The sequence below is a fragment of the Ixodes scapularis genome, unplaced genomic scaffold (genome assembly GCF_016920785.2).
Source record: "Ixodes scapularis isolate PalLabHiFi unplaced genomic scaffold, ASM1692078v2 PGA_scaffold1__304_contigs__length_218370807, whole genome shotgun sequence".
In the NCBI taxonomy this organism is placed as follows: Eukaryota; Metazoa; Arthropoda; class Arachnida; order Ixodida; family Ixodidae; genus Ixodes; species Ixodes scapularis.
In genome coordinates, this window is record NW_024609846.1 from 3130561 (window position 1) to 3146824 (window position 16264).

Below are 16264 nucleotides of genomic sequence, written 5' to 3' on the forward strand. Positions count from 1 at the left end.
CAGGATACAAGGGTGCGTTCGTTGTCTGGTAACCTGTTATTTTGTTGTAACTGTAGGTCTTTTTGTGGAAGTTCGGTGATGGCTGTAGTCGGCCTTAGATTTCTGGGTACATGAGGATTTGTGGAAGTGAAGAAAGTAGCCGAGTTAGAAACGACCCTCTTTTTGTGTCTTTTCCTTCGACTAAAAGTTTTGCTTTTGGTACCGCAGTCTCGGACACTGAAAAAAGAATCAATGTCTACTAGCTCTCCTGCACCCGACTTTTACCAAGCGTTGGCCACACAAAATAAACCCTAAGATAAATAACCAAAAAGTTAACAAAATTGTACTAAAATATTAAGGTGGGCTAGTTGGCTATGCAATTTAGAAATAAATAGCGCGAAGGTCAAGTACAAACTGAGGGAACAAGCGCGAACTCACAACTGTCGTTTTAATAATCACACAGAAGACGAGAAAGAGGCAGGTTTCTCTCTAGTCTTTCCTTTCGGCATGAAGAAATTCCCAAAATGAAATTGCCTTGATGGGAAGAGGAACGTACGTTGAAAGAACTGAGAAATAACAGTAAAGAAAGGGAAGGGCGTTACGTTAAAAAACAAAAACAGAAAAAACCCCAAAAAACTGAGAATTAGCAGAAAGAAAGGAAGAGGAAGTTGTTCACAGTAAACCAATGAAACAACATAAAGTAGGAAAGTTAGGACAATGAAGTTCTTTGTCAGTTAATGCCACTGATGGTGCACTGACACACGAGTTTTCCCTTTTTTATGGTCATTGCCTCGTATAGTTCCCTGGATTTCTTCTGACGGAACCTTCGAAGGACCTTTGTCTCTGTAAGTATCGGTTTGCAGTGACAGTCTCTTACGTGCACTGTTCACGTAACCTGGTGTTCACGCACCGGCCAGACTGACCAACATATACTCTGCCACAGGTGAAAGGTATTTCATGTATAACCTGGCTTTGGCAAGGTATATATGTTTGCTTGTGCCTCTGGTCGCATCCTTTGCGACATTCCTGTGGGGGATTTATCGTAGGACAAAGCTTCTTTAGCTTGTCTGGCGCTGAAAAGACGACAGGGATGTCATACTATTACCTGACAGCCACCTTTTTCAAGTGTGACACCCGGTGAATGTACGGTATCACAGCCGGACGTTGTCCTTTGTTCTTCGCTTTTTCTTTTTGTCTGTGGATGTTGATCATTCTTTCTACTACATCGTACAAGGTGGTACTAGGATAACCAGAAGGCTTGAGTCGGTGTATTTGTGTCTCAAAGCTCTGTCTTGCCTCGTGGTCACATTACGTTTTGAGGGCTGCGCTAAGACAGTTTTTGATAATTGCCATTTTAATGAGTTTTGAATGGGAGGACTCATATGGGAGTAAATGTTTTCTTGATCGTGGCATGTACAGTCGTCCTCAATATGAGCGTGAACACGCCGCCGTCGACCGATTGGTACTGCCAGCTCCAGCTAGCGGCGCTTCCACGAGTCACTGCGAGAATAAGCGCCTGCGCAGAAAGGACGGATGGGCTGTTACGAGAACATACGCCACCCCCTTTTGCATGTCAGTTTGGATAAGGCAGTGAGTGCAGCTTTATATATTTATAAAAATTGCGCGGTCAGTGCAGATGCGACCTTCCACGCGCGCTCCATTTTTCTGATCTCGCTTCGTGCGCTATCTTTTCGTTAACGCGGAACTGATTTTTTTTTTTCTAAGGAGGCGTGCATGTATTTTTTTGACGAACAAGCATGATGGCGCGCCTTTGACCCTGTCTGATTGGTCCGATTAGCTCGTAGCATCGGCTGCGTCTGAATTTAAGGTGAAAGGAAGTATAGATAAAACGTCTTCACTTATACCAACTTCAAGACCCAATCATAACGCCCCCGATTCCTACTTCCTTGTCAAACAGATTTGTTTTATACCATCAAGAGTGACTATCGACTATGCCGACACGCACAAGCTACACAGCAGGATTTGCCGTCTAAAAAGCGCAGTCCGTGGCCGATTGCTTATCACAACCAGCGCTTCCAGCTATGAATAAAACAAAACAGACGGGCCTGCGGGCAGTTTTAAGATTCCAGAACGGGGGTGATACACGCTATCGCAACAGCGCATCCGTCCTTTCTGCGCAGGCGCTTATTCTCGCAGTGACTCGTGGAAGCGCCGCTAGCTGGATTCGGCAGTACCAATCGGTCGACGGCGGCGTGTTCACGCTCATATTGAGGACGACTGTACATCCAGCAAGTGTGGTTTAGTTGGAAAATGATCCGCAGATCAAGAAATCCTGTTGCCTGTCAGTAGCTCGTGTGTAAAGTTGAGTCCTTGTGCAGTTTCAGTGAAGATTGAACGTATGTTGTTGATTTGTTGCTCGTCTTATTGGTGATTATTAGAACGACAGTTAGATAGCACTTGTTCCGTTAGTTTGTACTTGACCTTCGCGCTATTTATTTAAAAAAAAGAAAGTAAACAAGATCCTGTTCTTCGTCTTTATGTTTTTTAAAATTTCGCTCTGGAACATAAAATAAAAACTGCCACACTTAAAAAAAAAAAGAAAAAAAAGAAGCGCAGTTTTTTTTTTCCAGTAAAAATGTTTAAAAGGAACCGTTCCAGGAACGCTGTTCTGTATAACAATGAATGCACGAAAATAACGCAACATCTGTATGTATATATATATAGATATAAAACAAAAAAGATTACGCCCAACGTGGGGCTCGAACCCACGACCCCGAGATTAAGAGTCTCGTGCTCTACCGCCTGAGCTAGCCGGGCGACGAAAAGGAACGCAAAAACGTGCAAAATGATGCAAAAGCCGCTCAGAGCGTTTCGGTCTTACCGCTCATTTACACTGGAAACAGATCCGCGATCGCAACGCGGTTGCGAACGCGGTCGTATAAAGATCCAGTGCAATTGCACGCGCACTGGATGACATCGAGTGCGCGTGCAATTGTACTGGATCTTTATACAACTCGTTCGCAACCGCTTTGCGAAAGCGGATCCGCTTCCAGTTTGAATGAGCGGTTAGAGTTATTACAGTAAACGCTAGAGGTTCAGGTGGCGATAGTGTGCTGTTGCCAGAGTCGACAGCAACCAGTAGAAATTTGACTACCGGTAATGCATTCCTGTAGGAAACCGGAAATGCGTTTTCTCTTCGCGCTCGCTTATAAGAGCAAATATTGCTTAGTGTTATCACAGAATAAAAAGTTTGGAACGTTTTACAATCGCATGTACAAAAATACTTGTGAGAGCGTTTTTCTTCGAAATTCATGGCATCCAAGGCTTCGCATATATGATTCGTGTTGACTTTACAGAATGCTGTTGTAAGGCACGTATTTACGCATATGGTCAATGCTATGAAGCACACAAAGTGAATCAGCTTGACAAAACACAAAAAGGATGCTAATATATGCGAAATCAAACAATCGAAACAGACGACAAGAACGGAGCATGGAGTTATGGAACGAAGAACACGTACTGGATTAGTAACAAACTGTGCACGAATGCTATTACAGCATGAATAAACCCTACGCACTTTTTAATTGTTATTTTTGCATGAATTTATGGCTTTTTTGATATATTATGCTCTACAACATAGACCTGGGCCTGAATTTTTGCTAACTTAAACGTCGCTGAGTAATAAAAAAAAACAAAAAAACTATTAACTAAATAAATTACACATGTTTAATGTGAATAAAGCTACATAGTACCCACTACGTGTAAAGAAACTGCGCTGATTTCTATTATTCCCTGGCGAAGAGAAAAATACCACGCACGTTTTCCCATAGGAATACTGTGATATCGTGCCAAGTGACGTCGTGCGGTGACGCGCAGGACCAGCGACAAGCCGGCGGTGTGATATCGTGCCAAGTGACGTCGTGCGGTGACGTGCAGGACGGGCAGGCGAGCGTGCGCCTTACCTTCTCTTTCCTTCTCTTAAGCGTCGATAAGCATCGGCGCTGAACTATTTAAGCCGCGCTATCGCTTCAAATAAACCTTCTTGTTGTTGGAGCTGCTGTCTCTGCTTGGTCACTACAAATACACAGGAAGACTGGAAAAGTAGACCGGTTGCTGTCTGCTTCAATTTGCAACCGGAAGTCCCGTAGACACTAGCGCCAACTGAGCCTCTCGCGTTTATAGTAATACATCTATTGTTTCAGTGGACTCGCGGGACCGGAGCGACTCGCGTAAGGAGTGTGGTGTAGATCCCAATAGGTGTCGACACCGGCGCATCGTCAGTAAAGCCCCTCTATCCTGGGAAAAGTGGCGCCATTCATTGTCTAGCTCAGCGCTACATCATCGCTGCGCTGTGCTGCCGTGATCTTCCCAAGGGCTGCACGTTGCACGTGCCTCGTGCATCGACGCACCTTGCGCTACTTTTAAAACATAAAGGGGCTTTAAAGGGGTACTCCACCGATTTTTTGAGCTACCTCAAATAACTATATTTTCTGACTCCCCGGCCTTTACTCTCTCCGGTATGCTATTTAGAATCGCGAAATTCATAATAGTTATGGCGAAATCGGCAAATGAAAATGATGCAAAAACTAACATTCAAATATACGCGCGCTTTTCAGGGCCGTGACGTCAGTGGCAGGCAGGCTTGCCAGTCGAGCAAGCAGCCAGAAAATAGAATATGCCAATCATTTGTTCCGTGCTGGAGCGCGGGTACTGCAGCGAGCTTCCCAAGCATTCATTTGGCACCATGAAACTGTTTCGAATCAGTTTAAAACAAAATCTACAGCCCAAAGAGTGAACCCCTGCCTTCCACTGACGTCACTTTTTCATTGTTGCCAGTAGAGACTTCGAGCTTGAAAAACACGGTGAGGACCAAAACTGTAAATTCAATAACTTCGCGAAAAAACAATATTTTGACCTAATATTTGGGATACTATTTTCGCGATGTTTGTTGGTTAGTTTATCAAAATTTCAAGCGAATCGGAGACAATGAAAAAATCGGTGGAGTAGCCCTTTAATGGCCAGTAGGGTCAGAATGGTTGTGGTTGTGCGTGTGCACCGCGTGCACGCGCACGCGCGGCGGCACACGCGGACTGCAGCGACTTTCTGCTGCCCTGTCGGCTGCGTTGACGCGATTGTTATCTACACGCGCAGCCTCACAAGTTCCCAATATCGAGTCGCGCCGGTCCAAACACTACCCCGTATTCTAGTACACTGTAGGTTAGCGGCCTCGCCAGCCTAGCTGGTAGAGACTACGGTGGCCGTTATCTGGCGCCATAATCACATATAACGGGTGTATATGTGATTGTGAAAGTTACTTCTTTGTGGTTTGTGCAGGTGAGTTATTTGGCCGGGGGGAGGGGGGGGGGGCAGGGTATAGAGGGCTAATCGTAATGATCAGTCGGCGAATTAATTATAATTAGTTAATTAACTTTTTAATTAATGAAAATAGACATATGGTTTCGATCAGAAACTTGCTCAGCGTCATCGAAAACCACTAAATCAACTCTTTTTAGAAGGACATAGGCATCAGAATTAGTTGGGGGGCTAGTTGGTTGAACATCTAGACGGTGGTTTAAAAGCGCAAAGGACTAAGAAGAGAAGAAGGGGACAGGACAGAGCGCTTACTTACAACTGTCAAATTTAATAGAGCATCTAGAGAAAGACAAGGTGGAAGTGAAAAAGGAGAAAAGAAAAATGAAATAAAATTAATGTCACTGCTGCTATTAAGAACATATTTGGTTTTAGAAATCGAAACAAAAATATTTTGACTGCAGCTGAAGGCAAAGTACTTGTCACGTAAAAAAAAACTGTCTATACAGCAAAATGAAAAATAATAAAAAATTGAATAGTAGGAAAAAAGAAAAAAGAAAAAAGAAAAAAAAAAGAAAAAAGGACAAACTAAAAAGGCTCTGCCCTAAGATCAATTGCCAACAGCATCAACAGCAAGAATGCAGTGTAAAACATCGACTCAAGTATGTAGAATGTCAAAGTGGAGTGATATATCAAATACCATTTACTTGCGGCAAAGTGTATGTAGGTCAGTCGGGGCGATGTATCAATACGAGATTAAGAGAACCTGCCCAAACGTTGAAATCGGCACCATCGGGACATCTTGCGGTGCACGTCAGAGACTGCAAATGCTCACCAACATTCACCAACACCAAAGTTCTGAAGCGGTTCCGTGACAAAAACATTCGAGAGCTGTACGAGGCTCAAGTCATCCTCACCAGTGGCGACAAGTGTATAAGCGCCCCATCAGTGACCCTAACACAGAAAGAACTTCAGTTCCTTCGGTGTATGCCCTAAAGACTTGAAACACAAAAAGAACTTCAGTTCTAGCGGTGTTTTACCTCAAGACTTTTTAGCCGGTCCCTCTGCCTAATGGTTTTTTTCTTTTTTCCTACTATTCAATTTTTTATTATTTTTCATTTTGCTGTATAGACAGTTTTTTTTTTACGTGACAAGTACTTTGCCTTCAGCTGCAGTCAAAATATTTTTGTTTCGATTTCTAAAACCAAATATGTTCTTAATAGCAGCAGTGACATTAATTTTATTTCATTTTTCTTTTCTCCTTTTTCACTTCCACCTTGTCTTTCTCTAGATGCTCTATTAAATTTGACAGTTGTAAGTAAGCGCTCTGTCCTGTCCCCTTCTTCTCTTCTTAGTCCTTTGCGCTTTTAAACCACCGTCTAGACATAGGCATATAACGCCAGAACAGTATAAATTACGGCGTTCCGTACAGACGCTCAATAAACCGATCTCACGAGGAGTTGCGCGACGCCACCGCTGCCGCGGTGCATTCTGGTACCTGCAGTTCTCCCCAGTTTTCCGGCCGCGTCGGCGCGCATTGTACGCCCGGCGTTTGGAAATTTTTAGGTTAGCACGAGACTTTTAGCCAGGTGTTGACTCATGGCTTTCAATCGATGGCATCACATGTTGTATGCCACGGAGCTATAATAACAGCACCAGGCAAAAAGGCCTCGTATATTATGTCTTCCCGCAAGAAAGAAGCATGACAAAGAAAGGTCGACAGAGCCGGACAGAGCGGCAGAAAAAAAATGGCGTTTTACGTTTTGTTTCGCGATTTGCTTCATAATGTATATCCAATTATTGCACGTCAGCTAAAATATGTAAGATTACAGGGCACGAGACATACAGCGTGCCGAAGTGTTCCGTAAACTGGAATCTCTGACCATTAGGGAGTTTTCGTAGATCATTTTCGCCGCCCCGCAAGGCCCTCCGCAACCCGCTACGATAGCGGGAACTCCAGAGTCAAAGCTATCGGCGCGCAGGCGCAGTAGCAACTTCTTCGTTGTGGAAGGCTTAGCGGAGGAGGCAGCGCGGTCTACGAAAACTCCCTATTTGCTCCGTAGCGGCCTATTCGTTGGTTTATCTCAAATAGGACATCCGCAATGCTTTGCGGAGGCCGTTTTAATACACTTCTTACTCGGTGTATTTTGGTGGTTATAACTGGTATTGCGACGACATGTTTCAAGCACAACTGTGCTTCAAAAGATCAGGACATTCACTAAAAAAGAGCAGCGATTCCCGATATGCACCACTTGATATAAAACAACTTTTTCTCGGAAGCCCAGCCTTCAGTTTTTTTTTCCGTACCTACGCGAAAAGATTACGTAATGCAATTTAGAAGTGCAACATGTACTTACCACCAAAAATGTAACAAACGAACCTCATTTATTTTGTGGTGGTCTATTAGGCTGGTGTTACTGATCCATTCTGCACTAGCACCAGTCGAGACCGCAGAAAAAAGCTTCCCCCGTCGGGGCGACTGTTAGCGTTCGGATCTTGCGCAAACAAAATAAAACTGAATAGAAACTGTGCACGAAAAATCATCTCCACCCCAAGCTTTCAGGTATCTCGCATGGTTGCTTATTTTTGGTAGATGCCAATTATTACGGCGCGTCAGGCATGGCCTTTCTATAGATCAGTTCTTTGTGTGCAGGCTTCTCCGGCTGTTCATCTGTACTCTGCCGCACAGGCTGTCAACCCGAATGAAACAACTTTTAGAAAACTATCGCGGACCGAGAAAGTCTATTTAGCTCCTCTTACTTGATGGCTGATTAAACGTTATGCACAAGACTGAGCACCACCAAGCTCAGTTTTTCATCACATTTGATGCTGTTCCGTGGTGCTACACCGAGCCGATTGTCCCTCGAATTTTCTTGTTTTTTGCTATTGCACTAGATGTTACTTGTTTGCAAGGTAATTGAGACGTCCGAGGAGTCGGAATGCTCGAGTAGTGGCGCCGTTCTTTTTTTGTTTTGTTTTTTTTTCGCGGCCGCAGTGGGATTACCCCGTGAACGGCAGTGGGCTTGCGCGTTCACGAAGGCGAAGAAGCAGACGACAAAGCGATTCTAAAGCGATAAGACGACTGAAACTGCTTTTCTGCACTTCCTGAGGAAAGTAAGGCATCACAAACAACACAATCTTATGAAGTAAAAACATGCAAGAGATTCAAGGTGATACCGGGGCGTGTCAAATGATAATCTATGATTATGTAGGTACGCGCAGCCGTATGTAGTAGCCGGGAAGCCGGGAAGGGATGACTACAAGTAGCATGGCGGCAGCACCACTTCCGGAATGCGCGCGCCTGCGCAGTTCGCTTGGTGACATCGGTCTATTTGGACGCGTTTCAAGGTTTCGATGTCTTATCTGAGTGCATCTCTGTGCCCGCGGTCCTGCTTTCCAGTGGCTGAGACGTGCAACACACGTGCGCCCAACTTTCCTCCATGCTACGAGGGAGGCGATGGGGTGGCTTCGCGGGGGGCAGGACCACGGGCGCAAAGATGCGCTCCGATAAGAAAGCGAAACCTAGAAACGCGTCTAAATTGAGCGCTTCTTTAGAACGCCATAAAATGATGCTCCTGCGTTATATTCTCCTAAAAAGAGTTGATTTAGTGGTTTTCGATGACGCTGAGCAAGTTTCTAATTGGCACCACATGCCTATTTTTATTAATTAAAAAGTTAATTTAACGAATTTTATTTTAATTCCGACTTATCGTTACGATTAGCCCCCTATACTATGTCCCCTTGGCCGTGTCACTCACCTGCACAAAACGCATTAATTTAACTTTCACGGCTTTTTAAAAAAAAAAAAAAAAAAAAAACCTGTCAAGTTAAAAAAAGATAAAAAAATAGTCATACTGCGTAACCTGTGTTTTCAAAACGAATAGTAGCCCTGATTACTTTTAAAACAATTTGAACTGCTGCGGCTCTGGCTGCGGCTGAAAAGATGGCTTTGGAGCTGTCGACTCGGCGGACGGCGGCTGACTCGGCGGATCGACGTTTTGTCGTTTGTTCTACGGTTACGTTGTGTTCCACGTCATACCGGTTACGCCGACTTGTTATCTTGTCCGGGCTTCTCGCCATTCTTCCGTTGTTAGAAAGGTGAGTTTTTGTTTTCACCATATCTTGTTGGCTTTCGTGAGGTTTTAGCGACGTATAACGCTAAGCCTAAGCACTAGTCTTTGCTACTCTTTGAGCAGTTTCAGAACGCAGAGTTAATTCGGGGTCACACTGCTTATACATCATACAAAAGACAGTCTGCTAACAGCAGTCATTGCGATATCCGTGGTTTAAAGTGCTGCATGCAGAATTTCTCTTTAGAATCGTTGTCATACGGCATTCGAAGCATGGATATCGTGGTGACTTAGTTTCGAATCTGTTTTCAGATTGACTTTTGCATGATGTAAAGCAGTGTGACCCCGGCTTCAAAAGACAGGTGGCATGCAGGGAACGCTATCACGCTGTCCCTCTTCGTACATGCTAAATTCAGACAATTATTTTTCTTTTCTTTTCAAAATAGCTAGGAAATGAATAACTAAATTCGTGTATCTCCCAATACAATGAGTGAATATTTTTGTTTTCCAGGTTATGCCGCCAGGATGTTTGGCTAAAGCAGCTACTGTTGTGTAGCCTGCTGTAATTGAAGTTTTCACTTTCATTGACGGGATTTCCGGACATGTATACTGAAATCGTTTTTGCATAGAATGTGTACTGTTTGTGAATGCCTAATGCACGTTGCTTTTCTTTTCTTGTTTTCGTAATCTGCGAATAATTATAGAGACATAACTGTCCATCAGATTTGATTCGGTTTCGTTTGTCATGAAAATAAATTGGGTCGATTACTACCTGGTGTTGTTCTTGAGACACTTAACATTTACCTACAAATGGGTTTCTTCATTTGTAAAGTCCGTTTTAACTTAATACGGTCTTGTGCATGATATCTTTCTCCGGAGTAGTATTTACACAGAGTAATATAGTGTATTTACACATAAGGGTAAAGTAACTCCAGTTGAAATTAAAATACTAAAGCATAAGTAAAATTTCGCGGTACGCTAGGTGGCGCAGGCTACCGCCCTATACACTCAATACCTCTAAACTTGGTTATCCATCCGTTTAATCAGTCTACTTTCGTGCCTCCATTTATTTATTTGTCTCTACAATGGCCACTGGGAGCGCTCAATGGCAGGCAAATCGGCCGCTAGGGCTTATATGGAAGTGTCCACTCTATTCCACCATGGCGTTTCTTTGGCAGAGTAAGTTCTACACCGCCTCGTGTTGGCGGAAAATGTCCTTTCAATAGGTGTTTATTTTATTTTCGGTTGCAACCAAAGCTTCGCAAGCGTAATCCAGAGTTTCACCACGTTGCCAATGACAAGGCTTGATTGTTGGACAGGCAATTGTTGAAAGCTTTGTATTAATATTATTAAAAAAAGTACAAGCTCCGCGTCTTTACAATATATGGTTCCTGTAGAGCTCTGTTTGACCAGGTTTGCGATGGCGTCGCAGTGGCAGTGACGTCTTCCATTCAGAGCTAAACAAAGCGGCAGTGATCACACGAACCGCGAAATTAGCGCGGCAGGTCTCTTCACAGCACTGCACAAACGGACGCCAAGGTCTTTTCACAATATTTCACGCTGTTTGCATCACCGCCGCCCTATTCCTGCTCCCCCTTTTGTTTTCCCTCCTCTCTGTTTCGCCAAACGGGAAGCCAGAACGCCGTCGACGGAGCTCTGTTCCACAAGTTGCATTGGCGAAAATGACAGCATCGAGTCGATGTGTACGGCTCTCCGAACGAATGCCACAATACAAAACGCGAGGAGCGGCGCCGCGTCTGATTGCCAAAGACGCTCCCGTATCAAGTTGCCTTGGGTCTGCTCCAGAAACAATTCGCAGCCCCTCCGTCTTCGCGACCATCGATCACTCGTGAAGCTTGTCCGGCCATCCCCGGGTGATGCGGGATGGAGTACTTTCTTCCGTGCTCGTACCGGAACGATAGATTATTCACTTGTTTGTTGGTTTCAGTTGGCACCTGGAGTACATAAAAAAAACGTTGTGCTGACAAGCCACCCCCCCCCCCCCTTTTTTTTTTTCCGTAAAAAAAAGAAAGAAAGAAAGAAAGAAAGTTTTAGCAAAAAATAATCACGACGAGGTTTAAAACAGCGATGTAACGCATTGAAATAGCTTCTTTAACCTGCTAGACAAGCCTGTAACTAACCGCCACACATTTAACTGAAAAAGAAACATTGCTAGTTTTAAATAGAAAAAGAAAAGTAGAAATGTCTTTCGCAACGTTACAGTCACTGATCAGCGGCTCAAAGCAATTCCGGAGATTGGGAGTCAGAAGATTGGGTGGACGTTGATATATGGTGTGCGGAAACCGATCTGCAACAGCGGTTCCTATTGCTTTTTTCTAAGTGCGGTTAGCCGTCACATTTACAAAGAAAAAAGAAAAAAAAAAAAGTAAAGGTTTAGAAGCACAAAACAAAACTGCGAATCGCTGTCATCCGCATGGCCGCCTCTAAAGTGGACGTGGCAGTACGAACGGTATGGTGACAGGAACAAACAAAGGCAACGTCACGAATGTCTTTTCAAGCAACAATCAGACATGCGAAGCATTTCGATCCGTTTTGGCTGCGAACACGTTCTACTAACCTTTCTAATATGGATATTTTATTCTGGCTTAGAAGAGCCGCGGTGCCGCAGAAAGGCAGGTCGCTGCAAGTCTCGCGAAATAAAAAAAAATACCGCATCTCCACGTGGTGAATGATGTTGATTGGGGCGAAGCTCGGGTGGTGCTGATAATACTGATTTTGGTCATAGGTAGTGCTGATGGTGCCGTTTTCATTCATGTCAGTAGAAGAATGTGTGGTTTTCTTCTTTTTCTTTTTTAAGAAGACAGACGGGATGGCAACTCAGAGCCCCCTATTTTTTTCTTTCTTATTTATTTTTTTTTTCATCTTTCTTTCTTTTTTTTTTTTTACTCTCGCTGCTGAACTCACGAGCAGGGGCACTCCCGGCGGCGGACGGACATACGGACACGGCTAGCCCCTAAAAGCCCTGTCACATTGAGGAAACACGGCGGAAACATCAACAAAGCATGTTTCTCAACAGTCGAGAAACATGTCGGCTGACGGCTCTGTTGCCCGACCACCCTGTCACATTGAGGAAACAGCAACACAACATGGACGACAGCGACAATGTTGTCTCGGTGTGACAGCTTTTGGCAACGGAAACCTCGGCAACTTGTGTCGGACGACACGTGTTGCCCATTTCGGTGGCTGAGCGAATTTTTTTCCAGCAACACGGAATCTTCCAGAGCCAGCTCCCGCATCAAATTCTCATAGGCACCCTGTTGATGCACTCTTGCGAGCCACTCGTTGATCCATTTTGAACGCGGCTTCTTGTGCGGCGGCAGCTGATCGTCAGAATCACCTGAATCGATGGCACAAAGAAGCACCAAAGCAGAAGCTGCTGCTGTGGCCGGCGCGTATGCCATCCTGCAAGGGTCTAGCCCTGTAGCAGAACGCAACCGCCAAATCCAGAGAACACGAGATGGTTCGCGCGGCTGATGAATCGACTACGGTAGAGAGACGGCGATGAGACGGCGATCCAAAATGGCAACGATTCAAGGGGCGAGCGGAGCTAGCGCATCTGAGCCTAGCCGCTTATACTTCGTTTCAGCTTCGGTCCAGACGCAGCCGATGCTACAAGCGCGAGCAGTGGCCCAGAACAGTGCTTGCACTGCACGAGCGCGCGTGCTTGACAGGGATGCTGAAAGTCCGGAGCTCGCGCTTGTAGCTTTGGCCGCGTCTGGACCGAAGCTGAAACGAGAGCCGAGCCGGCCGGGCAGACGAGGGCGAGAGAGAGGCAGCGCGCAGGAGAGGAGGCAATTTGTGTTCTTCCGACACGCTTTCCCGGTGTGACAGGATGTTCCCCGAGTGTCGGAGAACAAGTTGGGAAACAGGGTTTTCGGACGACAGCAACATGTTTCCGGACTGTTGCTGTTTCCGCAATGTGACAGGGTCCCCGAAAATATGTTTTCCTCGTGTTGAAGGACAAAGTTCTCCGACTGCTTCCGCAGTGTGACAGGGCCATAAGGAGCTTCGCCCCTAAACAAAATGACCGCATCTCCACGTGGTGAATGGTGTTTATTGGGGCGGAGCTCTGGTGGTGCTGATAATACTGGTTTTGTTCATAGGTAGTGCTGATGGTGCATACGCATTTGAGCATTTGACCGCAGCGCCCTCTCCTGTATAGGCGTTGAGTGGCCACATGCAACGTTTCATCCTTGACATCCCCAGCTCGAGTTACTACCACATCTCAGAGCCCCCTACTCGTCCCGCAGTCGTGTCCGAGTGGTTAAGGCGATGGACTAGAAATCCATTGGGGCCTCCCCGTGCAGGTTCAAATCCTGTCGACTGCGCAAAAATTCTCTTTCTTTTTTTTTTTTTAAGTAGACAGATGGGATGGCAATCAATGTGAGCACGGACGACGGACAAGGCTAGACCTTAATACAGACGACAAACCGCAACTTGAGGCACCGTTTCAAATTCAGGCTCATACACCCTTTCTGGCACGGAAAGCGGCAAGAGTTGCGCGTCAGCCTTTGGCGCAAGATTTAATGAATGTAAACAACCTCCAACGGCAGAGGAAGCCGCGGCCGGGCACAGGCTATGGTCCCGCCCAAATGGGGCCAACTGAACGGCCCGGTCCTCCATCACCTCGAACAGACTGCGCAGGAAGACGTCGCCACCGACACGCAAGGTAAGACATTAGAGAACTCACCCGTGACTTTTAATAATACTATTGGCACTCTGGAAACTTTTAGATAAATTATGGTTGCCAGTAGTTTTACAAGCGCCCGCGCGCTTAAACAGAAAAATATTGTGTGTAAGTATTATCCTCAGTAGTGCTGCAGCAATGTAACAAGATGTGGCGAAAAAAAAATTGAGCACGAAGCTGACTGCCGGGTTTCGTCCCACAAGCTCCTGCGGCTTTGACGGGACCGATTGAATGTATTGTTTTAAAGTGTTTAAAGTGTTTTAAAGTTTAAATTTGTACTAATAAAAATATCATTATTATTATTTGTGCGAATTGTGGACGCTGTATTAACTTTCCGTAGTATTTCAAATAAAAGTCAGTCCTCGTATTAGTACCACATCTCGGCTTCTCTTCACTGATAGGACTGTTCCCCGGGAGCGTGAACCACCTATCGCTCAGTCAGCGGTCCACTTCTTCAAGAGCGTCACTATCGGCCTTTCCAACGCATCCGGGCAGAAAATGCTGAGTCACTTAAATGTGAACGCTTGCGAGGCATCTCATATTTCGCGGAAAAGGGCTACTGCGCATGCTCAGGGCGCGTTCCACAGCCCAGTAGACCAAGATGGCAGCGCGCAGAAGGCAAGTATCGAAAATGACTTTATGGTCGATGTGAAAAAGAGAGCAGGAACAAGCTCCTCTCACAAAGCCCTCGACTCTTTCCACTTTAGCAGAGCGTACGCTGGAGAGGAGGCAAGTCCCTCCTCGCCTCCTCTCGTTCACTCTGTTAAAGGGGTTACGACACGCTAAAAATAATATATGACATAACAATACTTACTGCTAGGACCCCTTGTGTATGTTCCTATAATCCTGCTAAATTTGTTTTGAAAATGGCGCGATAGTTTCGTGGATAAGTCGATTTATATGCGGGTCCCTCTGAGGGGCGGATCCGGGCGGAGCGAGAGGCTGGATACGTAGCCAGCCTCCCGCGCGGCGTCCCCTTGCACGCACTCACAGGCTTGGCCCTCTTGGCGTCTCGAGCTTCAGCTTCCTGTTTACCTACCGCGTTTCGAGCATGCGGTCCGTGACGACTACGTCAGCGGCATCGCTCGCCGCTCGCCTTCACAAAGTGTTCTACATTGATCGCATCAGCGATGAGAGTGATTGCTATCAAGAGATGTTGGAAACTGGCGACCAGCTCCAGCGACGATAGTTACGGACGAACTCGACATGGTCGCCATCGTCCGAGACAGTCTTGCAGGCGCATGCGGGGCGGAAGGTCAGCGGGCCGGAGGCGAGAGCGAGAATAGTGTTCGGGTTGCCGATTTGCGTGAGCGGTTTTGATCGTATCGCGGCGAGGAGAGCTTGGGCAATCATGGGAGCGCATTGAATGATAGAGCGTTCATGATCACGTGGTTTATGGACACCATGGTGCGACTAACTTGGGCAGTGTTGCCTGGTCGCCAGATGAAAATGATACAAATTCGTAAATTGGTTATTGCAATTACCAGACTCTATAAATCGCGTAACTTGGTGTATATATTAAATAGCCTATGAGCACTCCATTTCAAGAATACTCTATCCGTTTATTTTTGTGTCATAGCCTTTTCAAACTCCGGATTTGTGCAAACATTTCAGCGCTTTGCTTAAATAACTTGGGAGTTGGTGTCTCGGCCTTACTGAAGTAAAGTTTTAAAATTGACGAAGAATGAGGTCTTCCGCACCTCTCAACTCCGTCAGTGAGCAGCGAGAACTCACCCGCTCGCGACCACGTGACCGCTTGCTTGCACAGAGCGATCAACATGGCGAAAAGAGGAAAGTCTCGTCCGGGTCCGGCCTTCCCCGTCCGGCTCTGCCCACGTCCCCTTTCGGCTTTTGGTGGCTGTTCGCGGTAGCAGATGAAGCTGGCGGTTTTGTTGACCTCAGATAGATGGCGCCACTAAACTCCGTATAATAAGAGTTTTGTCGATGATACCAGTTCTTTGACGCATTTATATTCATGTTGGAAGGACAAAATTTATGAGAAAACCACCTTTTTGTCCAGCAGGTATTTGCATAACTTGCTATTTTTCTACAAGTCCCTCATTGACGTCACATTGCGTGGTTCTCATTACCGCTGTATGCGGCTAAAGGTCGGGAAGTATTCTCATTTTCGCCTCGCGAATACGCGACGGAATTACAACATTTCCAAGGAAGGACATGGGTTTTCTGTCCTTTGTGACAAGATAAACAATGTCAAAAGTAGAAGATGCCAATTCTT

General features: G+C 45.7%; 1 non-coding gene across 1 annotated transcript; it reads right to left on the minus strand.

The window, feature by feature from the left end:
- Positions 1-2684: 2684 nt before the first annotated feature.
- Trnak-cuu lies at positions 2685-2757 on the minus strand. The gene has a single exon. It is a non-coding gene; the product is annotated as a tRNA-Lys (tRNA).
- Between the last annotated feature and the right edge of the window lie 13507 nt (positions 2758-16264).